The sequence below is a fragment of the Choloepus didactylus genome, chromosome 1 (genome assembly GCF_015220235.1).
Source record: "Choloepus didactylus isolate mChoDid1 chromosome 1, mChoDid1.pri, whole genome shotgun sequence".
Taxonomy (NCBI): Eukaryota; Metazoa; Chordata; class Mammalia; order Pilosa; family Megalonychidae; genus Choloepus; species Choloepus didactylus.
The window spans coordinates 207335067-207360266 of NC_051307.1; the positions used below are offsets into that span (position 1 = coordinate 207335067).

The 25200-nt window shown below is 45.8% G+C and overlaps 1 protein-coding gene across 6 annotated transcripts in view; it reads left to right on the plus strand.

Annotated features, from left to right (window-relative positions):
- The window catches only part of CACNA2D3 (calcium voltage-gated channel auxiliary subunit alpha2delta 3), a 1184653-nt gene that overhangs the window by 199085 nt on the left and 960368 nt on the right, over positions 1–25200 (plus strand). The window lies entirely within an intron of this gene.

The window sequence follows — 25200 nt, forward strand, 5'->3', positions numbered from 1 at the left end:
AGTCCATCTATTTTAAGGTGCTTGGAGGCTGGGAAAACTGCCATTTTGGTAACAGGTTTTTAGGGGTAATATAATCTGAGGTAGCATGATTATTTCTGACTTCATCAATGTAACTACAAACATTTAATAATGTACCTCATTGTCACGGCTTCAGAAAGGAGAATATTTCATCAATTGTTTCAGTGTCTAATACCACGGCTTTCACTACGATACCTTAGCTAATGTATTAGATATTTGATATCAGACTTTCCCTATTTTTGCTTCTTTTTGTCTTTGCTGAACTCAGGGACAGCAGCCTATTAGCTCCTTATAAAGAGGGCACTTTTGATTTCATAAAACATTGTTAAACCATGTTTTAGCAAAGTTGTGTGTTTTCAGTACAGAATGGAATAGCCTAGGACGTGCTTGTTGGAGTGGGATTTTGCGAGGTTTTATGGTTGTTGTAGAATAATGAGCCCCAGAAAGGACAGCACTGGTGAGCTGCTGTGTGCATGCACGCTCTCTTCCTTAGCTGGCAGATACTGCAGGGGTTTCGATTCACTTCAACTTTTAATTAACTTTCCTATTTGACATATTTATGCCAGCATTCAGCTGCCTCTATCGTTCTTCATTTTCCCCAAAGAATGAGCTTTGTTTGGGTTCCTTTGGGGAGGCGTAGTTTCATTACCTCTATGTTTTGGGATCCAGTGAGAAGCTTTCCAGTAGGTCTGTTAACCTAGGTTGTTAAATTCGCTGGTTTCCACACCTCTAACATTCAAAATAAAAGATATTAAAAGGGTGTGATTCTTATTTCCTCCTCCTTGGGGAGACTCTTGTAGGAGCTGGGCTTTTCATTGTACTTAGACCCGCATTCAGGGAATGAATGTTCATAGGAATGAAGGGTTCCAATTACATTTTTCCAGAATCGTGATGATAAATACACGGCGGAAATATAGGTAAAGTGTGTCTCTCCATTAATGCTAGAAAATAATTGACATTTACCTTGGACGCCTCATGCAGCACTTACTGAGCATGCACTTCTGGGAATGTGCAACCAGGCTTTGTGTTATCAACTATTTATTGAGAGGGCAGCTTTAATACATAAACTTGATGTCTCTTTCTACAGGATAGAGTCAGCAAAGCAAAAGATTGGTTCTTTAAACTGTTTTGATAATTATGACTTTTCGTCAGTGTGGAAATCAGTGGGGCTCAAATAATTAAATAGAAGAAGTCACCTATCAGGGATTTGGTAGCAGTTCTGTGTGGCCTGTAGGAAGGCTGACCCTCTACAGATTGCTTTTATGGGGGAGGCCTACTTCGCAGAACGTTGTTGGTGAATAAACATGGTTCCTTGGCATCCCGCAAGATTAATGCATTCTTCCTGTGCTGCAGATTCTTTAATTCATGGCACCACTGCAAATTACTGGACCTTTCCCCAGAAGATTATTTTTAAAAAATCTTGAAATCTCTGAAAAGACAGATTTCATCTCTGCAGGCAGTTTATAGACCTCATTAGCCCCCAAACTGGGGACATTAACAGAGCAGGGTAAACCAATTAGGATTCAGTTTGTGCATCTTACCCAATATATCCAGTTTCACTTGTAAACTCATAATGGTCACTTGCTGTCTAGATAAAGTTCTTTTTGTATGAATTTGCTAAGTTTTTTTCTTTGCCTCTTTTGTTAATTAGTTCTTTCTTTTTCTTCTTTCAAATTTCTTTTCTGCTGGGAATGTTTCTTTGATCTTTCTCTCATCTAAAAACTGCTACAAAGTCTGTTGGTCAGGAGATTTACAGCTGCTGGATGAAAATATACAGATGCCTATGAAAATATCGGCATGGTTTTCTTATCAGAGGAAAACTTCAGATTTTTATTCCAATGTTGGTTACTAATTTTGACTGATCAGTGTGGTGACTTCATGCTGGTTTTGTTCTACTAACTTTTTCACTATGAAGTTACTATCAGTGTGTTTTTAGGCAAATATATGAATACCCAACCAAATAATAGTTATGAAATCTGTCTGGCGTGGGCAAGCCAAAAAATGTGTCCAGTTTGTGATGAAGACCTTGCCGTTTACAGAGGAAAAGAAGTCATAGAAATGTGAAGCTGTTACCCTAAGCACCTATGGCCCTTCCAGGTATTTGGTTTTCCTGCAGTTTGAAGCATATATTTACAGAAAGAGCAAGTTTGAGATTTTAACCTTTTTCGGTCATTGATTGATCCTCATTTGGTATTTAAGTGCTCCCACTTATGTTGATCAATACATGACTTGGTGTGTTGTGCTTACTTAAAGGAGCATGCATTTTCTTGCAGCGCCCTTTGTTTCTGGTCTATCATTAATCCAGATTTGCAACCATAAATGCCAGCACATGGGCTTTTTCTTTATCCAAGCACCTATCCTCCATCAGATTTGAGCAGCATTTATTTTAGGGGTCGCCCATCTTTCATAGTCACAACCCTTGCTGAAAGAGCCTCTAGAGTTGAGACCCAGAGCATCTTTTAGACAGAGAATTTGAGCAAATTGTGGATACCCTAGAACACTAATGATTTGACTTAGAGGTTTGCCATGGCTTAGACTGAGAAAAAAATGAAATAGATATTGTAAAATGCCAGCCTATGAATTAACATAAAACACATGTTTGTTTTTTTTTTTTTTTTTTTTGTCCCTTTTAATGTAATTTTTATACAAGAGACATAATGGCCTGTGTTCCTTTTCAGGAGACTGCAGCGATGCTTTTGCGTATCATTCAGAGAGAAGAAAAGTTCCTAATGTCAGGCTTCTGGCAACACTGATAAAATCTTTATCAGCGCTCTTTGCTTCATTAAACAAAACTTAGCTTCTCTTTCAAGGGGAGAAACTGACATAGTCAGGAAGAGGAGGGCACTTGGTTTCTCTTGGTTTTGTTGAGTCTTAGTGAGCAGAAGACTCCATTGCACGTTGCTGCTCTTGAAATGTAAAGGTGGGCTCAGGGACCCCTTTGCAGTGCAGTCCTCCCACCTGTGCTACCACGTACTCTTGCCATGTGAGGCATTTGTGTTGTTGGTGTGTTTCAGGGGATTTCTACATGTGTAGCCAGCACGTCTGCCTTTCAGAAGAAAGTTATGTTACAAATACAACTTTGAAAGGGGTCCAGTAAGTTTTTAATAAATGGTAAACATTTCTGTTTCTGTTTGCTTTGAACAACACTGTTTGGAATCTTGTTCCAAAGCTGTTTAGATATGGCGTTAAATTTATAAGTTGTATTAAATTTGTACATTTTGTGTAGCTTCCCAGTTACCCCAGATCAAGATTATGAAAATAAACAACTCAGAACCAAACTATTAATGGGCATTTCAAGGCCATATTAGAAAGGAGAGTCTTATCTCTTGACAAGAAATAGATAGCCATTTCTTCACTTTGTGCACTTCAGATTATCTGTCTTGGCACCTGTATTGGAAAACTTCCCAAGGTTAAAAGAGCTGTTATTTATGTAAATGATCTGGACAGACAAGTTGGCTAGGGTGGTAAGTGACTGTGGATTCACAAAGCAGACCTCTGGTTATCCACCTTAGGTGAAACGACTGGCAATTGATATTTGGGGTCTGTAGATGTGTCATTACCATTATACTTACCAATTTTTTGTGCACATATGTGTATGTGTGCACCAATAAAAATGTATGATGCTCATTGCAGAATGTGCCAGGTGCTGCCTGCTGATGGGGAAGACTGTTCTGGTCTTCTTCAGCTGCTAGAGAGAGCAAATCAGGGTGCTGGGCCAGAGCTGAGTGGCACAGTCTACCAGTCATGGATTTGTCCAGTGTGTGGGTTTTTGAAGGCAGCAGGAATCTGAGGACCTAAGAACTGAGAATCTAAGCTAAGACCAGAACCAGCTATATAATTTGCAGGACCAGGGCAAAAACAAAAATGCAGGGCCCCTTGTTAAAAAATTAAGAATTTCAAGATGACAACAGCAGAGCATTAAACCAAGTGTGGGGTCCTTGAAGTGGGCCTGTCCTGTGGGACAGGCTGTCCTTATTTTGGCTCTCTCTTTTCTCTTTTGGGTAACTTGTCCTCCCAGCCTCTTAACATTCCTGGACCCATTCAGTCTTGGAAGCTTCCTTTGTCCACCTTTGTTCCTTCACCAATGAAATTATTTTATTATTTTATGAGCTACATAGCAATAGGTTGAGAACAGGAGCATTTCCAGAGATGCACGTCTTTGGAGATGCTGAGTTGTTAAAAGAAAAGTCCCTGGCCTAGAAGCGATGGTATCTGCCTTCTTATCTTTTCTGTATGTATATCCTGAGTGGCCTTGGGCAAATCGCTTGATCTAATAGTAATCACAGTTAGCACTTGTTCTGCAGTTCCAGCACACCAGGTATTAGGCCAAGCACTCGACATATTTTGTCTTATTAACTTCTCCCAACAACCTAGTGAGGCAGATTCATCCCATTTCACAGATTTGGGAGCCGACGCCAACCTCCCCAAGGTGACCCAGCTAGTGGGTGGCCGAGCTGGGCTTCCAGCATGCCCACCTGACCATGGTGCTGTATTCCTTCATCTTTGTTTGACAAAATGTGAATAGTACCGGCACTTCTCTACCCCACAGGTGTGTGGGAGGATTAAATGAGTTAACATCTGGGAAATGACTTCATAGACCATTAAAGCCTGGGATAATAGTGGAGAGGACTGAGTCTTAGAGTCAGACAGATTTGGATTTGAGCCCCATATCTGCCATTTCTTAGCTGGGTGATACTGGACATGGGGTTTAACTTTTCTGGGACTGTCTCCTTAAGTGTCAAAGGAGACTGATACCTTCTCCCTCACAGGTTGTGGTGAGGAAAAAATTAAGAAAACATGTAAAAGCTCTTAGCACAGTGCCTGGCACATGAAAGCTTCCCGCCAATTGCTGTGGTTATCATTAGTTGCATTATACAGATATGAGCTCTTCAGATGACCTTTATTGAGCATCTGAAGGGCCTGGCTCCATCCATATGTGCTGATTAAGTGGATGAGCGAGGGAATGAGTTGGTGAGTGAGTGCAGGTGTTGGGACATAGGAACGTGATCGGGGCGTGGTCCTAGCCTGATACCTGATGGGGAGGAGCTCTGGGAACCCAGTGCTTCAGAGCAGGAGGAGACATCCTGAGGAACTGAGTCTTCCTGCTTCTTGCCCTCCCACCTCCCTCACTCGGTCCTGCATCCTCGTCAGTGGAGAAGGCTGAGGAAAGGGCTGCATCTGCCCCACAGCCCAGAGTGAGGCTCTTCAGCCACAGGAGAGCCCAGTCACCCAGCCACTTGCCCTGCGATGGGAGCACATCCAGAATCCAGGCACGGATGTCCATTAATCTAGATGCTCTCTGGGACAGCATTCCACATTTTCTCCTGTAAGAATTCTAGTCTTCTCTCAATGCCTTCCCCAGGAGCCGTGCTGGAGACCAGGTGAGGGTCAGCACACTTTGTAGGTGGGTGGCCAAGGCTTGGGGACTACTGTCTGTCACCAGTTCGCAGGCATCAAATGGTAGGGAGCTGACACCTCTTGCCCCTTGGTTCTTCCTGCCGGTACTGCCCTGCTGATCATCAGAATCTCCTTGGCACTTTTTGATGTTGCATTTTTGCCTGTGAGCATCTGCAGTCCTAGGCTATTCTTCTTGAAGATGCTGAATGAGGGAAACTTGCCATCTCAGTCTGTGTAAACACTATGAATTCATGAAGGTGGATTTTTGCTATTGTAGCAGCGTAACTTTAAACAGTTGTTGATACATAAAGCCATTACAGCCAGCACTGAAAGTCAGTAAGAAGTCAGAAATGAACGTGAACGTGCACAGGCGTTTTTGGTTCCAGTTGGGCTGAATAGTTCAGAAGAGTACCCAAAAGCCACTTATATCTGCAAACGTTAGAGAACTACAGGGTCTGATTGCATTGGCAGCTTCTCCAAACCCACCAGGGTAGACAAGAGGTGTCAACTGTGGCTGGTGAGGGAGGAAATGGACATTTTGGGGGAATGTTTAGTCTGAGCCAAGCGTTTTCTGTGTTAAGGATCTGGTCCTTAGCCCCACTTGCAAGTGGCTCATACCATTTACCTCTAACAGGTAGGTGGGTCAGGGAGATGGAACAGCTTGCCACGTGGAGAGGCTGGATGTGGGTTTGTTTGGGCTCCTGAGCCTGTACCTTTTTCTTTGTGGCACATGCCTTCTGTGCTGGCTGATCCCACCTGAGCACTGTCTGGAGTTGTGTCTGCAGGAGCTGCAGCAGGTAGGAGAGTGTCCATACCTTTGCCATTTTCTTTCTCTCAGACACATTCTCAGGTGGCAGTGAAGACCAGCTTTGTTTGGCCCCCAGGAGACTAAGAGTGACTCCTCACCCCCTTCCATTTGGCCTTATGCCAGCCATGGGACAGGAACAGTTCCTAATGGAGGGTTGACTGAGGGCTCCCCTGGCTGGTGGGGGAGAGTTGGTGTCCAGCAGCCTTTTTGACTCTTCTTGGCCTGAAAGGTGGAGCAGCCCGGGAAGAAGGCAGCCTTGTGGAAATCTCGAGCAGTATCCTCTCTCAGCTAAGATCTGAGGTCTTGACTCTTTTGCAAAAACCAGGGGCACTTTCCCCTCTTATTTTTCCCCTAAAGTCAAACTGGCAAACCATCTTTTAGTTGGATCCATATGTATGGTGAGTGTGTGTGTCCAGAATATAATGATTTGACTTATTTTCCTGAGACTTTGGTGTAAAGGTTGAAATGGGATGATTGGCCTGTGGGAATTCCCAAGTGTGTACCCCTCATGCAGTAAATTTGACTCTGAATTTCCTTCTCTATTTCTGACAGCTGCTTACTCTCAGTTTCCAGGAAGGAACCTAGTGTTCAGTTTTAGAAAGATCTAGATTTCTATTACAGGGAGCCTTGCACAACTGAAAAGAGAATTTTTTTTATAAAGAGCACAGGTTTTGGGGTTGAATTCTGTCCAGCTGCTTGCTAGCTCAACCTCCAGGGCCTTGGTTTATTCATTGATAAAATGTAGCTAATAAAAGCACCCATGTCATAGGGCTTTGGGGAGAGTTAAACAATATAATACTTGTGAAGTAGTTTAGAACACTATGTGGCACATGGGGAGCCTTAAGTCTCTGGCCATCTCTTCATTCACTCTGTCCTGCTACATTTTCTTTTCCAATTTTTTCATTGTTAACTTTAACATATATACATAACAGTGATAACTTTCAATGTATGATTTCAAAAGTAGTTAGTTGGCAAATCTCAAAGAATGTCATGGGTCACAGTTCCACAACTTCAGCCATTTCCATTATTGTAAAATATAACATACGTACAGAAAGGTATCATCTCTCGATGAACAGCTCAACAAGCAGTCATATATGTAATTTTAAAAATTGTTTTGGGTTACAGTTCCACAGTTTCAGTTCTTTCTTTATTATGCAATACAAGGTATATACCTTCAAGGCACAATTCAATGAGCAGCTATAGAGCAAATCCCAAGGGATGCTATAGGCTACAGTTCCACCAAGTTGTTTAGCTCCTTCCAGCCATTCCAACACCCCCCTGTTACATTATTGCTGAAGAGCAAGAGAGGCTCTGGAACTTTTATTTTGATCCCATGATGAGTTCATAAAATAAAGGTCATGTATGTCACACACATTTACTGTGAGAGGGCCAAGTGGCAAAGAGTAGCATTTGTTATGTCCCCAGGGAGATTTTATTTTTTCCTCTTCCTTTCCCAAATCCTCCTAACCCTGTCCCTTGCACAGTAAAGGTGGGCAGTTGTAGGATTCAAGGTTTGCTCGTGCTCTAACATTGTACTGTAATTTGCAAAGCAAGGTGAAAGTCGGAAATACGGGGCAGGTATTTGGCTCTTTGTACCTGTGCTATCCATAATGCCTTTTCCATTATGCTTTATGAAGGCAGAGGTTGAAAAATATTGTAAACGAATAGTAGGTGTGGGTGGCAGTGGATCCATTGGATGCAGGTAGTTTTCAGCTGCATGTCATAACATACTGCTTCACTCTTAGCCTCCTAATGGTTTCCTTTATCAGTGAAATTTCTATTAATGTAATACAATTACATCATATACGAACAGCTCAAGGGGCATAGATTTTTGCCCCACTGACATAAATGATAGTCATTTGGCTTCTGTGATGGTAATGCTGAAGTTTGAATATGCTGTCTTCTCAACTTTGGCCTGGGCCTCTGACAGAATGCTGTGCTTTTGCACCCTGGCACAGACGGCACGCTTCAAGGGGATCACTGTCAGGTAACCTGTAAAGGGTGTGTGTGTGTATGTGTGTTTGCGTGCGCATGTGTGTGAGCCTGGGGTGAGGGGGGTCAGGGGAATGGCATTTGCTGCTTCCCAGGACCAGCCATTTCACCAACACTGTGGTCTCAGCATGGTTTTGGCTCATCAGCGTGGTTGGTGGACACTTCTTCCCAGCCTTAATCATTTCCCCACGGGAATTCCTCATCTGGTTGCTGTTTGGGCGCATTGTCATTTGCTTCCATAATGCCGAATTAAAAAGGAACAAGAGCTGGAACTCAAAAGGGCCCAGTAAACCCTCTAGCTTTCTGTCGTTTGCTCTTTTTTTTTTTTACAATAAAATGAGGCTGCTTGTCTTTTGATTTCCTCTGAGGGTCAGCCCTCCCCTCATTAGGTTTGATTCTTAAGGAGCCTTTCTGAGAATCTAATTGAATTTGGTTAAGTTTCCCTTTGGGTATTCCCCATTATCCTAATGGATGATAGTGCTGGAAGAGCCAGCTCAGGTTAGAGGACTGGGGAGTCCCAGACCAGAGCTTCACTTCTAGGCCTCAGGTTCCTCATCTGCAAAATGTCATGGTGAGGTTTAGGCACGTGGGCATGTCATGGTTTTAGCACAGAGCTGGGCACCCAGGAAATGTTAGCTCCTCTGTTTTTGTAATTCCTGTTCTTTGTCCATCTTTCTGGATGTTCGTTGGTGCTTATTTGTTTTTTCTCGGTGAAGCCACAGTTCTGTTTTTCTGCACCTGCTTGACAGCTAACTTGAAGGCCACAGCCTTTGGACCCAGTAGTGTCAGTTTTATTTTTTGTAGAATGAGTTCAATAGACACATCCACGCCCCTGGCATGTCTGGGGATGTGTGATATCCTCAGGACCCCTTATCTCCTTCTAATGGACTGAGAAGGAGACTGGTGAGATAGATTTTAAATTCCCTGAGGACAGGCTTGCTCTTTCTGATGGGGAGAGTGCCCCCTTTGGTACTTAGCACAGAATTATCTACGGGGTGGGCTTCAGTGATTGGTTGTGGAATGAATGAATGGATGAATGAATGAATGGATAAACAAAGGAAGGAATATCTGAGCTGAACCTTTCCCTTGATGAGCTAAGAATGCTATTAAGCATAGGCAAAGCACCAGTCCTTCACACTCTGTACCCCATTTACTATCCAGTGCTGGGTTTTATGAGCCCCAGCATCAGGCTTGGATGCCTCAAAGGGTGGTGGCTGCCTGCGAGCTACAGCAGCCCAGCTCTGAAGCCCTGCAGGCAGTTCCCATGCCCACAACCCTCTCCGTGCCAGCAGGGACTGCCAGACGGCCGAGCCAGCTGGTCCTCACTTCTCCCAGCCTGGCGACCACCTCTTTGCCCTTGCAGAGCGTTCCAGCCCATCTCAGTCGGCTCCCTGAAAACACGGGCAGATCTCTCCCAGAAGCATCTCAGCTGGGCTGAGGGGTGCCGGGCGCCTCTGCAGAGCCGAGCTGAGCAGCTGCCGCGGGAGCATCGCAGTGCCGGGCGGGTGCATGAGGAGCATCAAGCGAGACTGATGGGGCCGCCGCAGCCGCCACCACCAACCTGGGGGAGGCAACTCAGCAAAGGCAATTAGGAAGCTGCTGCAGCTAATTCCATAAAGCACTCGAATGCCACATTCCCAGTGACATTAGGGAGAAATGTGAATTTTAATTTCTGTCCCCTTCACCTTCATGTGGGGTCGTTACCTGGCCTTCTCTGAGGCTCTGCCAGCATCAAGATAAGTGGAAGGCATTTGCTGAGTGTGATCTTGCCTTCTTGGTCTGGGGCTCCCTTCCTTCCTTCCTTATTTATTTATTTATTTACTTAATCACTGGGACTGGATTTCCAAGTGTGTGCATTGCAGACAACCAGAGGCTGCTTCTCCTTTGTCCACTGCACATACATGCAGCATCCACAGAACAGAACGGTGCTGCCCAATTTCAGGGGTAACATCATGGCTGTACTGGAAATGAGCTGTTTCAAGCACCTTGGTGCAGAAGGGAATCTTTGCAAGAGTCTTTAAAGTAAGTTTGGGTTTTTTTTTTTTGTATTTGCATCCTGCAGGTGCAATTGTCCATTCTCTTCCCCAGGCCTGGCCAGAGGACGTACTCAGAGCCTGCATCAAGTGCAGCCTCTCTGAGATGAGGGAAGCAGCTGGCTGGGAAGTGGGAATTAAATTACATGAATTTATGGGGGACAGCATTGCCCAAAGATGTTTATCCCAAGCCTCTGCTTCCTCCAAATATCAGGACCCACTGTATATTGTCTTCTGAGGGTTTTGGAGGCATCTCATGTCCTGCTTCTCCCTGGGTCATCTCCACTCTATGGAGGCTGTGAAGCTTTCTGAATGATTTCTGCTAGTTGGAGCTCCCTGTGCTGTATCAGGCCTGAAAATTGCAACATGACCCTGCACTGACCAGAATCTGATGCTCACCTTCCTGTTGGGTCTGACCTATTCACTTAGAAGGGTATAAGAGGCCTTGGGAGCTGGGGGTGATCTAGGGAAACAGCCCCTCCTACCGTGGGTGTGTGGGGCTTGGTGACTTGCCTGGGTCTCTCAGTAAATCAGGCATCCTGACCTTACCACCAAGGGGTTGGGGGGTGGGGGGCAGGGTGTGGAGGCCACAGGAGCTCCACGTCCCAAAGCGGCTTCTTGCAGGACAAAGAGAGGCATCCCATAGCCCCATGTCCCTCTGTTTCCTCCACCATGCCTTTTCGAGCTCCCTGGTTGGACTCCACAGAAAGTCTGCACTACTTGCCCTTGCAAAAGGGTGTTTGCCATTTTTCTGTAGATTAAATTGCATTTAAACCTGAGTTTTACCTAAAGAAGATGCTCCCCCAGTGTATCTCTTTTCGACAACCAAATATTTTGTCCCAGCATGTCATCCGAGGACATTCCCCTTATTAACACTATCTGCCTAGCTAATGAAGTGAGTAGGAGACAGAATATTAGTCACGTGTATGTTCAATACTGAGAACCCATCTGGAAACCCTTTCCACAATAGAGGTTCAAATGACCAAATGCTTCATTTTGGGTAGAATATCATGATTTTGAAAAACGTTTAGCCATCTTAATTGACTCCCAAGATCACGTTTGCTTTTGGCCAAATGTTGGAAATGTTTTCTTTATTCCTTTCCTTTCTCCCTCCCTTCCTGCTTTAACAAATATCCATTGCATACTCAATGAGGTGTGCAGAGCTGTGCTGGGTGCCAAATCCCTTTGCTTGGTGGCCACCTTTCACATCCTCACCCTGAATGCTTCAGTGACAGCACACTGCTCATAGTCCCAGACACATCAGGCTGTGTCACGCCTTTGTGTCTTTACCCATGTCATTTTCACATCTACACTGCTGACCCAGTTGCTCTTGTCTGGCTGCTGAACCCCTATTCTAGTGGATGTCAGACTTTAGCATGCAGGAATATGTGTGCTAAAATGGGGAGCTAAATAGAGAGCTTGTTAAAATGCACCATGCCAGCATCCCGCCCCAAGAGATTCTGATTCAGTAAGCATGGCATGGGGTCCAGGAATCTGCATTCTAACAAATGTCCCATGTGATTCTGATGTTGGTAGTCCAGCGACAATGCTTTAGGAAATGTTGCTTGCATTTCCTCCTGTGGGAAGGCTTCTGGCTTTCCCTACAGAGATCTAGTCTTTCCCTCCTTGCCCCCTGGGCTGTGCACATCTTTCCATCACAGTGGCTTGCTCGGCATGTCTGTGTGTGTATAAGTCTGTGCTCTCTGTGATTGGAGGTTGTGACCGCTCTACCCTTGGACTCAGCTGGAAGCATGAGTTGGCACTGGGTCCCACCTTCATCAGTGTGGATGGTGCAAATGGAGACTTTCTCTGCTATTGAAATGAGGGCTTTGGGACAAGTCAGACATTTCATCTTTTAAGTCAGAAGGTACCCAGGTACACGTCTGATTGTTGGAAAAAATTTATTTAGAAATCACTGAGAAGGGTTGAAGTGGCCATTCTCCAATTTGTGAGATGGAGAGAAATTTGTTGACCTGTCACCATTGGCTTTTCTTACCAAATGGGTTACTGGGACCTGTGCTTACCAGCCTTTTCACAGAAAATTGTTTGGTGAACATCAATATGAAAGACACCATCTGCTTCCCATAAAACACTACCCCTAATCTCCCTGGTGCAAGGATTGCTCCCCCAGGGGGATGTTGGGCACAAAATTGCATTTTTTCTAAGTCAACAGCTTTCAAACTTTTGGACTGTGGCCCATAGCAAGAAATACATTTTTCCTTGCAACCCATTACTCACAACCTCACATGTGAAACATGTTTCATGAAACATTACTTAACTTTATACCCTGCAGTGCAATATGGTCTGGTCTAGTCCTATTCTATTCTATTCTATTGTATTCTATTCTATTGTATTCTATTGTATTGTATTGTATTCTATTCTATTCTATTCTATCGTATTCTATTCTATTCTATCATATTCTATTCTATTCTATTCTTATTTAGAAAGCTGGCTGTGACCAATAAATTGACTTTACAACCTAATAAGTATTTTTTAAAAACCAATGCTCTACATGTTACCAGGGTAAATTATGGACTAGTTCAGATTTATTCTGGAAGGTGCATCATTGATCTTTGAGACCAAACCTGTATTTTCCCCAAGAATAATGATGAATGGTGATAGTTAAGGTTTATCAGCTGGCCACGGTGCTAAATTCTCTGTATAAATTGCATTTCACCTTATCCAAAATGAGATAGATATACTATGATAGCTTCATTTTTTAGATGAGGATTCTTGGGTTGAGGGAGGTGAAATGACTTACCCAAGGTCACACAGTTATTAGGTGGTGGTGGTGGCTCTTGTACCCAGGACTATATGACTGTGAAACCTGCATTGTTAACTATGTTTGCATTGGCCTCTCTTGTTGACAGCAGCCGCTGTAGTTGGTCTGGAGCATTACTGCCGGCTCTGCAATGTGGGAGGCCCAGTGAGAGGCAACCAGAATATGGGGGTGGCATGATAGGGAGTGCTGGGGAGGAACTGTGAGAGAAAGGGGGGAAAGTGGAAGAGGGAAATTGGGACCCACAGGGTGAGCACTGGTCTTAAGATTATTTGGTATGTTGCTCAGCACTTTGAGACTTTAAAGTGTTTGGTTCTATATTACATTGGCTGCCTCCTCCTTAGAACATCCACTGCATCTGGTATTTGTTATTGCACCTGCTGGGCAATTACTTGTCTTCACATCTCCATCTCTGACCAGGGGTTATCTTTCTGAGGCCAGGAACGTTGCCTTGTCCTTCTTTGCATGCCCAGGCCCTGGGTGAGGAGAAGCTTTGAGAGTGTTTGATGAATGAATGGGCACAGGAGAGATCCTTTCACTTAATCCCCACAGTGAGCCCATGAGATGGTGTTAAATCCTCAAGTTGCATTTGAGGAAACTGGACCCAAGATCATAGAGCTAGTGATGGAGAAGCCAGATGGAGGATCACCAGCCCTAGATACAAATGGGACTCTTTTGTTTGTATTTGTTTGTTTTTTGTTTTCTGACAATTAATTTGGTTACCTTACCTCCTCCAAAGAGTTTATCTTTTTACCACCTGAATCTGGGTTTTCTGACGTTGGTTCCCTTTTCCTTCAGTTGTTGGGGGCATGATGCAACCGGGCTCGAGAGTCACAGAGGTCCAGGTTCTGGCTCTGGCTCTGGGTCTCACACTGGTGAGCTCAGGGGCCTGGACAGCTCGCTGCTTCTCCTAGGGCCTGCCCTCAGTGGAGCATGAGGGTCCCTTTGTGCTGAGACTTACCGTGGTTCCAGAGGATGGTAGCGCCTACTTCATTTTCCATTCTGCTCTGCCATGGGGGGCTTGGCTCTTGCTCCTTCCTCTTTTCATTCTGTCCCAGTGTCTATCCATTCCATAGCATCTGTTGCCCTGCCTTTGTCTGCACCAGGCATCTGTTGGAGTAGAGGGGGATTTGGAGATGCCATTGGCCCTTCATCTAGATGCTTGGAATCTCAGAGAGACCACAGACCCACACCAGTGCAAACTCAATAGGTGGCAAGGAAGACTTAGCTGAGTGGCAAAGAGAAGATAAAGGAACATCGATGATGGAGGAGGCAGAAATGACATACCGTGTTGGCAAATTATTCTCTATATTATTGCTGATGTTACCTCCCAGAAGTCCTGTTTCGTAGATGTCTTAGTTTGCCAAGGCTGCTGTAACAAAGTGCCATAGACTAGTTGGCTTAAACAACAGGCATTTTTTTTGGTCTCAAGTTTTTGATGTTGGAAGTCCAAAATCCAGGTGTCAGCAGGGTCATGCTTTTTCTGATGTCTATAGCGTTCTGGTGGTGGCTTCCCGGCAACCCAAAAGTCAGTCTCTGCCTCCATCCAAATTTCCTCTGTGTATAAGGACCCTAGTCATACTGTATTAAGGCCCACCCTATTCAGTTTGGCCTGACCCTAACTGATAACACCTTCAAAGGGCCTACTTACAATTGGGTTAAGCTCCAGGGATTGGAGGTTAGGGCTTGAACATGACATTGTGGGGGATGCAATTCAGTCCACAACAGACTTGATCTGGTGTTGTGTGTGGGAATGGAAAAGGCCAAAATAAAAGGGACTAAAATATTTGACATATGATGAAGTTCTGCGATATTTTAGACAGTGAGTAAATTAGTATTTATATAACCTGGTATATTCATTTCCCCTGATCCACCCTCCCTTAAATGTTGACTTAATAACACGCCTGACTAAATGATGTTAATTGCTTTAAACTGCCAAATCAAAAAAAAAAAAACTAACCCAAAACACAACAACAAGCAAGCGTTCATTCAGTTCAATAAGTGTGCTGCATTCACAGCTGAGGCTGGTTCCAAAAAAGAAGAGCTCTGGTCTCTTTGGGAAGGGAAGGCTGAGAAGTAATCAGAGTAGCTCAGGAAAGGGGACGTGCACATTCCAGGACACTGGCTGCTTGGGCTGGACATGGCCAGTGGAGCCAAGGGGTTAAATGTGTGGGCCAGGAAGTCAGACTGTGGGTTCAAATCCTGGCTCCCACCTGTGGATAGTGTACGGCTTCCAGGAGGAGGAGTTACTTAGCTTCTCCATTTCACATTCACCTCTTCTTTAAATGGACCCTGTCTCACTGTTACTGTTTACAAGAGTCAATTAGATCATACATGTACAATGCTTAGCTCAATATCTGGCATGTGTAGGAATTCAGGGAACGGCAGCAACCATTATTTTAATTCTCACTGTCTTTGGGTTGTATACCCATCCTCTGAGTTCAGTGGTGTCACCCCATCCAGAGAATGCCAGCCTTCCAGAGCTGTTCACTGCTTTTTGTTTGCTCTATTTTTGACTCTAGTAACAGTCCCTGCCAGTAAATATTTGTGGAATAAATGAATGAATGAATGATCCTGGGGAATGAATGAATTTTACAGGCTGAGAAAATGGAGGTTCAGTGAGGTCAGTCTGATTATAAGGGACAGAGCAGAGGGAGGTCGATATGACGTCTGCTCCGTCTCCAGCTACGGCCATCAGCCAGTTGGGGACTGTTGGCTCCTCGCTTTAGTCCTGCCTAAACTCCTGGGAGAAATACCATCCTCTTGATCTGAAGGTGAAATTTGTTTATGTGTGGTTGTTTAGAAACGAATTATTTGGTCTGTTCTCATCCTGGAGTGAAGTGACTTGCTGGTAACTCTTCTCTCTTTTGGGAAAAAAAATCTTCCTGAAAGCGCTTCTGTTTCGAGTTAACTGCAGAACCCCACTCAGCTGTTGAAATAGTCCATCTCCATCAAGGCCTGATCTGAGGTGCTTTTTCTGGGAGTTGGTAAGGGAATATTTTCCCTCTGAGCTGCACGTGCATGTATTATCTTGCTGTTGTGTGTTGCAGTGGGGATTTAAACCTTTCAACCCACCCCACAAACCCTCGTGCTGTAGTGATGTGAGGCTTCACTGTTTATCCTTTCTGAAATCTGTTTTAGAGACAAGACTGCTGGACCAAGAGAGAAAGGGAAGGAGGGGCAGAGGGGCTGAAGTGTGAAGAGTAGTACTTTCCATTCTTTTGAAAAAAAGCCTTTGAATTCAGCCCTTGACTAGTACAGTATAAATTTGAGAGAAGACGGCTATTAATACTTTGCTTCTGGCGTATGAGCTTTTGGTCCAGGATGTCAAAATACATCAATAATACACTCTTTCTCCATTTCTCTATTTCATGTGTAGGAAGTGGTGGGTGTCTCTAGAGAAAACACCGCTGCCTCGGACCCTGGCTGTTTCCCGGCAGAAGCATGAAAAAGTAGCCTGATTTTCATGATCTCTTTATTCACTTATTCATTCATTCATCATTCAAAAAATATTTTTGCATCTTTCTACTCCATTGCAGGCACTGTGCTGGCTCTGGGGATTTAAGGACAAGCAAAATTAATCACAGTCCACACCCTTGTGGAGATTGCAATCCAGTGTGGCAATCAGGCATTTCTCAGAGAATTAGACTGATTCACGGAGGTCTCCCTGCAGTGAGTTCCGTGAAGGAAGGCTGACAGCATATAGTCGGAGGATCTGCTCTGTTCAGGGTTTGGGGAGGCTTTGCTGAGACCTGAGGGAGGGCGGGAACTAATGTGCTGAGGAGGGCGGAAACTAATGTGCTGAGGAGGCAGAGGAGGGGACCTGCTTACCCATCCTGACCCATCCTGACCCTCCCCACCCCACCCCAGCCTGCGCTGTAGCTCCTTGCGTGAGTTTTGGGTCCCGGGAACACATCCGTACTTTTTCACATCTCAGCCTTTGCTTCTGTTGTTCCCCCTGCCCCGCATTCCTGCCCCTGCCCCTATGGTGCCTGGTGAATTCTCCCCAGTCTTCACCTCCTGCTTCTTTGATTCAGGAAACAGCTTTTGAGCTCCTGCCCTGCAAGGGGCTCAGTGTTGGGCCCTCAGTTGCAGCTGCCTTTGGGAAGCCAATTCCAATCTCTGCCCTCTTTTGCCTTCTGCACCTCCCTGTAGTCATTATACTTGACTGGTTTCTAACCACTGTTGTGCTATCCTTAAACCCTTTTCCTCAGCCCCACAGCCTCTTTGAGGCCCCTTTTGTCTTAAGTATCTTTGTTTTCCTTGTGGCTCCCTAGTGCAAAGCCTTGTCGAGGTGATGACGACCACGATGATGATGATGACAACGCACTCATGCTCATTAAACCTTTGCCACAAACCATTGAAAACACCAGATAATATTAACTCATTTAATCCTACCAACAATCCTACTAGCAAACTCTATTATTCCTGTTTAACCTCTGAAGAAGCTGAGGCGCAGAGAAGGTTAATTAACTAGCCTGAGGTCACTTGACTAGGAAGTGGCAGAGCCAAGATTCCAGTTCAGGCATTTAGACTCCATTGTAAGCATAACCATGCCTTCCTAGCAGGCCTGCAGTTGTGGAATTGTACATGTGAAAATGATTGTGTTAGTGATGGGTGCAAGGCATCCCTCTCCCAGAGTGTGCCCAGGTACAAACCTGGGTGTTGGAAGATTAAGTAGCTAATAGTGGCCCCCGAGGTAGCATGAGAGGCAGGAGGTGACTAGATTCCTGTGCTCCAGAATTTGTTCCTACTACAGGAAGTAAGTTGCAAGGTTCACACACACTTTGGTCAGGCCAGGAGGCCTGCGTGGGCTCCAGCCACATTCTTTTTTCCTAGTTGCTATTCTTCTCAGCATTGAAGAAGCCCTGAGGACAGTCCAAGTTGTCATGCATGTGACTCTCCCTCAACAGAAGTGCCAAGTTCATTATTACAGATGTGGATTCTCTGTACATGACACAGGCTTCAAAAAGATCGGTTACAAGAAATTCCTTTCACAGCAGTGTTCATTCATAGAGCCGGATGACAACTTGGGGAAGAAATAACTGTGATAAACTTGGAGTTTTAAAATCACAAAGTGGTGTCTATTTATTGTGGATAATTTCAGAAATACAGATAAATTAAAAAAAAAAAAACAAATGGAAACAAGGCATTATCTCATCATTCTGGCCTGATCCTTATTAATATTTTGGTGCATTTCTTCCAGTCTTTTTCTTTTCACATGTGTTATTTGCATATATGAATATTTATTTTACGTAAGTGAGATCATGTTGCACCAACTATGTTATAATGGAAAAGCATTTTAAAGCTGATTCAGCCAAGGTAGGGATCACTTAAAAGAATTCTTTTGCCTATGAAAAATAAAATTAGTCTTTTTTGCATAACTGGAAAGTACCGAGTAGTACAAAAAGAAAAGAATTATTCCTAATGTAATGATTAGGAATGTTTTAAACACATTAAAATGTGCAGCATTTTCTTTCAGGCTGCCTGAAACTGGAATCATACTGTAGATATAAAGTTGTTTTGTTTTTTCCCCCATAACTGTATCTCATGAACATGTCCCCTTATCATTAAATAGTCCTTAAAATGATGTTTTCTGGCTACAAAACATTATAACATGTGGATATGGTGTGACTTATGTCACCTTTGCCCCAATGTCAGGTTTTACCCCAGTATGAACAAGCCTTTGGCGATCATTGTTGTCTGCCTCTTTCAATTCCGTTACCGTTAGGCCCCTCGGAGTGATCCTCAGAAGTGGAGTCACTGTGCTAAAGGGTTGAACTTGGCAAGAGCTTTTGAGTTTTGCTGCTGCTGCATTGTGTTTGCACATGTCCTCTTTGCTTCTCCTGTAGCACCAGCTCTCTGCCTGGCACAGGCTTGCCTGGGAGACCAGAGAGGCTTGGTTGGACTAAATGACCTTTACTCTCCCTTCATGGTGTGAGACGATCCACCTGGCAGTTCAGAGCAAGGGTTTGGTGTCAGGCATACCTGAGTTCGTCTCATGGTTCTGCCACCCCCCTGCTGTGTGGACTTGAGCAAGTTACTCAGCTTCTCCGAGCTTTAGTTTGCCACAAGAAAAATAACATCCCCTTGTTGGCATTATTGTGTGGATTAAATGAAATACTCTAAGTCAAGTGCTTAGCACCACGAACGCATGGTAAGGGCTCATTAATGGCAAATGAAATGTTATTTTTATAATTTTTGTTCTTATTCCAAACTTCAGGTTTTAGGAATATAGGAATATTTTTAAAACAACTAATTTTATACAAGTACAGCTTTTAACATGTTCTAATGATCAACTGTGGGTTTGTTTTAGCTACTCATGGTATGGCTTAAGGAGAGATTTTGGGGTGTCAGGCTTCACCTTAAACATCTGCTTATAGTAACCCCAAAAGAGTTTGCAATTTTGAATTGGTGCCTACCCTAAAAGACTGGCTTTAAAAAGATATACTGAGAACAGGCGAACAGGCTGCCTCCTTAATCTCCCAAATGTGGTTGTTTTAGCAGTCAAGTAAATTAAGGGTAACAGTAATAATAGCAATTAACAATGACTAATTAAAATGAGGTAAGTTGCCAATTATGTAGTGATATCTAAATCCCAGAGGAAGGGAGATAGTTGTGGATGTGCACTTGTGCTATGCACAGTGTCAGGAGGCCACGGCATTGCATTTTAGTAATGAAAGCCCCTGGGTGCTTACACATGGACCTCTGGAGCCTGGATGCCAAAATAGAAGCCATGTAATGCTAGCTTGAAAAATGAGAGTTCTAGAACTGTCAAGAGTAGGATTTTTCCCTTCAGGGAAGTGTCCTGCTCAGCCATTTAATATCACTAAAACGTAAGAGAATGAAGGGGAGCAATTTCAGGTGCTTTCTGAATGCTGGGGTGGTGGTAATCACCAGAGCCTCATCCTGCCCCCGGGCACAGCATCCATGATTGCCTGTAGTTGACTGAGGGAAACAGACCAAATTGCTTTCCCATGTGAAGATGCCTCTCTGCTTTCAGATATAGAAGATTCTCCACTGTTATCTTTCTGACTATTGCTTTATCATTCCCTCTGTTGTTCTCTTCTTCTGGATGGATATTGGTGCTGCTCTTTTTAACCTCCACATTTCTTAATGTCTCTTTCATATTTTCCTTTTATCTTTCTTCACTGCATTTTGGACAGTTTCATCAGTTTGTCTTCCTTTTCACCCATTCTCTCTTCAGCTTGGTCTAATCTCCCTATTTAACTTGCTTCTGTTTTTTTTAAAAACCTCAATTATTATACTTTTTGTTTGAAAAACTATTCTTATTATTAGTGAGATTGGCCTGATGTCTGCTGGTCCTTGGTTCAGGATGGGTCATCCCTCTTGCCTCCCATCCACAGGCCTGTAACTTGGCTCCTGCCCTTGATGGGCTTCCTCTACGACACTGGTCACCACATGTAGCTATGTTATGGATTTGTTTTTTCACTTCTTTCTGGACTGGTCCTCCACTACACTGTAGGTGACCTTGGCCCCTCATTCCCTAAGCACAAGATGTGGTTCAGAGCAGGTCTGATACATCTAGGCATTGTGGGGACAAAGGCAGGCCTTTCTAGAAGGATGTCCCTCTGGTTCCCACCACCAGGAGAGCCTGATGGCTCAGCTGCAGGTGAGCAGGTAGGCCTCCCCCATCCTCATTTGAGTAGGTAGGCTTCTCCCATCCTGTCTGGCCAACGTGGAGCCAGGGACAGGGGGAGCAGTGTCTCTTTCTGTGTCTCTCCATCTTCCTTTGTGGGGAGGAGAGAGTGAGGCCAGAGAGTGTGATGGTTGGATGCATGTTCCCATTCTACAGGCTGACATGTGAACGTGGAGAGACGGGTGAGTGGCCCGGTGTGGCTGGGTGACAGGAGTGTCCCTGCACATTGTCCCTTTTAATGAGTGGCTCCCTCCAGCATGGGGCCCTCCATGCATCTGGCAGGGCCTAAGGCAACGAGCATGGAATGTGGCATCTGCCTTTAGATAAACCACTGACTCTTTCTGAGCCTTGCTGTCCTCATCTCAAGAAATTAAGGTGCTGGTCATACCTGCTAGGAGAATTAGGTAGCTCACGGTGGCATTTTGTGAACTATTCTGGGCTAGGGGTTAGACCTTGGGGTGGTTGTCCAGAATGCAGCCCCTCTGTCTCATGGGGACTTGTGTTGCTGCTTTGCCTCAAGGAAAGCGACTCCCAGACACCCCAGAGCTTGCTCAGAGCCCTTGTCTTTCCTACAGGCCAGACTGGGTGGGGCCCACCACTCAGAGCATTTGGCTCCTCTTTCAACCACCGACCACTGACCACAGTCACCGATCCAGCAGTGGAAATCGGGACTGGAGATGGATTGTGCAAAAACCAAGGGGGCCCTTACTTTGATTTCTGCTCCTTGACCCCTCCAGGTGACCGATGCCCTGCGCTGGCTGGATCAGCTTTTGACTGTCTCTCTTCCCACTGATGTTCCGTTGTTCTGTTATGTAAATCTCTTTTCTCTTCATGAAGGAAACATCCGGCTGGCTGAGACGGTTTATAGCCTAGCAACCTAGTGGGGAGACTGTTCGCTTTTCTCCTGCGGAGGACAAATTGAGGATCCTGTGGTTAGCTTGGTGGGTGTCCTTTTGGAGAAGACTTGAGGCTGGAGCCCCATTTTCTCTGCAAGGGCATCATGACTGGGAGGGCTGGACGAGGCCTGGCCCCAGGCTTCTCACACCATCCTCAGGGGGCTGCAGCTGGTGCCCCCCTCCCTGGCTCTTGTCTCCCCAGCAGAGTTACATATGTTGAGGGTTTTCTATGGGCAAGGCAGTGGGCAGTGTGTTCTGCCCTGAACTTACATTATTTCATTTAATCCTCACCACCTCCCTCCCTCTGAGATAGGTGCACTCTTGTTATGCCTGTTATACAGACAGGGAAACTGAGGTACAGGCAGTTAAGCAGTTTGCTCAAGGCCCCCCAGGCAGTGACTCTGGAGAGGAGGAGGCAAGAAGGTAATTAATTTAATTAGCTTTAAATGGAAACAGGAGGAATTTGAGTCAGACAGTCATTATAACAGCGAGTGATATGGAGCCCATACTTGCTCACCATGTGTTAAGCACTGTTTGCAGGGCCCCCTATTCATTTCCTCACTTCTTTCTGCCAAGGGCAGCGAGGAACAGGTTTCACGATTCTCAATTTACAGATAAGGAGCCTTTCTTAGGGAGCTGACAGGCCAGGGGCACATAGGGAAAGAGCAGGTGGGATGCGTGCTCAGGATCTGCCCAGCTCCTTGCTGTTCTGAGCTGGGTCAACACCCACGATGTTTTCCCCACCTTGAGGGCTCTGGGTTCCCTGTTCTGGCTGCAAAGTTAATAAAGTCTGATTTCATCTAGCAGTGAAAAAGAATCCACATCCCAGAGCATGTTTAGGGAAGAGTGTGGCAGGAGAGTTCAGCCCATCCTTCTTGCCACCTCTGTCCCCCTAAGGCAGTGAGAGTGCTCCTCGTGTCCCCATAGGGATGTGGCAGGGACGGGTGGTGGCAGAGCGATCAGGGTTATCAAGGTCTCGGGGATGGCATCCGGTTGTGCACCCAGAAGCCTGACAGGGAGACTTGAGACGTCACCCCTCAGAGGGTGCAGGAGCTGGGTACCCCGGCAAAGGAGGCGGGGGATCCCTTGGGGCCTCTAAAGTGCTGTACTCTTGCCTTCACCCTCCTCCGGTCTTCTGTCCCAACACCCTGGCTGCATGACCTCCCCACCTGCTGCTGGGGTCTGCAGGCTTAGCTCCTAGGTGTGAGGTTTGGGAAGCGCTTCCCCAAGGTCAGGGACAGGCCTGGTCTTTCTGAGCCTTCCGAGCCTCTGAGTCTCTTGGAGGAAAACCCTGAGGAACTCTCTGGGGGAACAATGGCTAGGGGCCCCCTCTGTCCCCTGCCTGGCTGGTCGGCCCCTGATTCCTACCTGCGATTGCTGCAGTTCGTCACAGGGTGGCAGCAAGAGTCAGATGCGGAGGCTGTGGTCTGTGTCTTGTAGCCACGGACTGAGCTGGGCTGGACGCTTCAGGCTCTGCCACGGCCCCAGCCCAAGCTCCGCATCACTCCTGACCTTTTCTTGCCTTCACTTCAGGTCCAGAGAAGAAAGAAAATGTCCCCTTTTTAGTGAATAATGTCAGTAATATCTTTCTTTCCAAGAGAACCAGTGCACAGCTACCAAAAAAGAGCCGGGGCTGAGTACAGCTGTGAATGCCCCGTGCACCGTCAACTGGCTCTGTCACCTGGGCCTGTGGCTTCGTTCTTCAGGGCCTCAGGGTCCTCATCTGTAAAATGGGGACATCGGTAGCGTCAGTGTCACGAGGCCACTGTGAGGAGGGCAGAACTCGTGCATTTAAGGCAGTCAGCTGCACATGGCACTGTTAGGCCTTGAGGAGCCATTACCTTCTCTGATTCTTTAAAACCTCGTATTTGGTATAAATGGAATTAGGTGAAAGAAATTAGAGAAGCCCTTGCTTGGAGAATTTCCCACTAAGTTTTTACCTATCAAAGAGGGACCAACACAGGGCCTTCCTTCTTTATCTCTCTTTGGTTTTGTTAGTGGTGGTGTGTGGTTATAGCAACAACAAATTTTGGAACCAAACTATCTCAGTCAAATTCCATAGTCTGTGTTACCTTGGGAAAGTTGCATAACCTCTCTGTGCCTCCATTTCTTCATCTGTAAAATGGGGATAATTGTGAGGGTGACAGTGTTAATACAGTTAGAGCCTAACACATGGTATGCACTATGTTAGTGCTGGCTTTTATTGTTCTGCTTGGCTCTCTGCTTAAGAGCTACGTGGGCTGTTCCAAAGGTGTCAGAAAGGTTTACCATTGGAAGGTTCTATAGGGTTAACATCCTTGATGACCCCATGGTGCTTCTTAAGTTGCCCCAGAGTCTCTCTGCTCTTATTTGGGATGACTTCTGGATGTATCCTTCATTTTTGCTGCCTCTCCGCGTGCCACACATGGTACTAGGATGTGCAGATTACTCTGTGGCCCCTCCCTTTGAATTGCTCACAGGGTAGTGGGTGAGGCAGACACAGAATCAGACTTCAGAGTAGTTGGCAAATGCCTCCTAGTATGGGCCAGGGCCCCAGAAAGAGACTTCACCTGGTTAAATCTCCCTGGGGCGGCCCAGGGGTGCAGGAGATCTCAAAGAGGTGGGCAACTGTTGAATTGGGACTTGGCAACTGGGATGGGCTTGCGAAGCAGAGAATGCATCCCAGGCTGGGGGCAGTTTGGGCTCTGGCATGTTCTGTGGAGGCAGGTGGGGCTTATCCCTGCATGTGGTAGAGAGAAAAAGGAGGAGCTGGAGCTGGTGGGCTGTGCAGGATGGTGGCCTTGTTTCCAGGCTAAGGAGGAGGCCTTAACCATTGGTTGGAGGGTATGTGTGTGTGTCTGTGTTGGGTGAGTGGGGGTGGGATTCGATCAGTGTTGTGCTGTAGGAGGAGGAGGGCAGCCTGGAGAGGCAGAAAGCCTAGTGATGAAGGTTTTATACCAGGCTGAGTGATGAGCCTTAATTGAGGCAATGAGAACAGGGAGAGTGGGCTCTGGGGAGATGATTTGGAGGAGAATCCAGGCCTGTCCTTAACCTCTGAGGGCTCAGGGCAGGAGCACCAGTGGAGGTTCCCAGCTGTGACCTGAGCCCCTCCTCTCCCTCCCCTCCCCACCCCTGGCTCTGTCAGCACTACCAGGGGCCTCCTGCATATGTGTGGACATGCCAGCCTATACGTCTGCGCTATGGGCACACTCCCTTTCCACCACCAGCCACCTTTTGGCCGCCCCTGCTTTCAGGCTGCATGTCCTGGCAGTGTTGCCTGCCCTCAGGAGGAGCAGCTGGGGAAGGGGCTGCAGGCAGGGCTTTCAGTGAAGATGGGCTCATGAGCCAAACAAGGAACACAGGAAGAGGGGCAATTTATAGGGAGTTTCCAGGCATGTTGAGCTGCGGGTGCTCACAGGACATCCTGGCATACTTCCCGTGCTCTGGTGTTTACCGGAAGTTCAATCAAGGGGAAGATGGATTTGGTGTCTGGTTCTTGACTGGGTGCTGCACTTGGTTTTGTTTTACTAACCGAGGGTGCTCTTTTAGAGGAGCTTTCTCTCTCTCTCATATAGACACACACACACACGCTCACACACAAGGAGTAAAAGCAGATTTGACCTTCTTTTGGGAAGTGC